This window comes from Alnus glutinosa, chromosome 11 (genome assembly GCF_958979055.1).
Source record: "Alnus glutinosa chromosome 11, dhAlnGlut1.1, whole genome shotgun sequence".
NCBI lineage: Eukaryota > Viridiplantae > Streptophyta > Magnoliopsida > Fagales > Betulaceae > Alnus > Alnus glutinosa.
Window position 1 is genome coordinate 2,874,761 of NC_084896.1, and position 1,316 is coordinate 2,876,076.

Here is a 1,316-nt window from a genome sequence, read left to right on the forward strand (position 1 = left end):
AAAATACAATAGATATGAAAAATACCTCTAGAGATACGTTACGTTTATAACTTCTATATGACTCGAGTATAACTCCACCAACTTTTTTTAAAATCAACAATTGGATATTTAGGACCCATATGTGGGAAAACAGATTTAATGATTAGTTTGACAAAAAAAAATAAAAAATTGTTGTTGTTGTACAAAAGTTGTAAAAGTATCATATTTCATATTTCTAACAAGAGAAAAGTTTGTTTTCATTCTTTTACACATTTCTTGTCCATCTCCATATGAGAAATCTATCATTAAATTTGTGGAACTCAAATGTGAGTCCCACAGATTTAGTTATAGATTTGAAAAAATGATACAAAATAAATGTGCAAGATAATGACACCAATCACATTTCGTTATCACTGTTAATTCATCATCAAAACTCAAAACTCGATCAAAATCTCAACCCCACTCTTCGTGCAAGCAGAAGCTCACTTCTTCCCCCACCCAATTCCCTCACTAAGTCAACTCGCCACCATTACTCAGCAAGCTTGCAACAACATCCTTTACCGAGCTTCCACAAGTCAAAACCCTCCCCGTTTCCTATTTTTGTTCTTCTTTCCCTCCGGTTTCTCTGGAATCAAACAAAGGATTAGGACACGTTGAGAGAGGTTCTAACCAAGGCATGTCTATTGCTGGTTGAAAACTATTTCCAACCCCCCTCTTAGGCCTCCCCTCTTAGGCCTGGGTTTGGCCCTGGCCTTCGAGAATTTCTGGAAGGGCTCCCTTTAGCCCTTGAAAAAAAAAAAGACATGTTGAGAGAGAGAGAGAGAGAGAGAGAGAGAGGGGGGGAGAGAGAGGAGGTGAGACCTTGGGGATGGCTTGCCGAGTTCTTTGGTTGCCAAGAAAATTCTTAGGAGTGTGGCTTCTCAAAGAAATCACGATCGGAGGGCTTTATGCATAGGAGGAGGCGGTACGGTGGCCTTCCGTTGATTTCAGCGGTGGCATTTGGCAGAAGAGTCGGGTATAGGTGGACGTGGATCGCTAGTTTCTGGAACCACAACAAGGATGGGGTAATCCAGAGTTTTTGCGTTTATTCTATTTTGTGTATCAAGTTGATGTGTCTAAATCTGAGTGGATGTTGTAAATAAGTTAGTTTACACCACATTTTTATAGTAGGTGCTCTCATTTTAAAATAAGCTGAATATAATGATCAATGTAAAACAGAATCATATTTAACATGATGATCACAGCTATAAAACCCTCATTTTATAGCAACTAATTATAAGTAAATAACTCATCAAAAAATCAAAAATACAATAAAAATACAATAAACATGAAAATAC

The 1,316-nt window shown here is 37.5% G+C and overlaps 1 non-coding gene across 1 annotated transcript; it reads left to right on the forward strand.

Moving 5' to 3' along the window:
- Positions 1-609: 609 nt before the first annotated feature.
- LOC133882946 (U4 spliceosomal RNA) lies at positions 610-764 on the forward strand. Its single transcript, XR_009902763.1, has one exon. It is a non-coding gene; the product is annotated as a U4 spliceosomal RNA (small nuclear RNA).
- Positions 765-1,316: the final 552 nt, after the last annotated feature.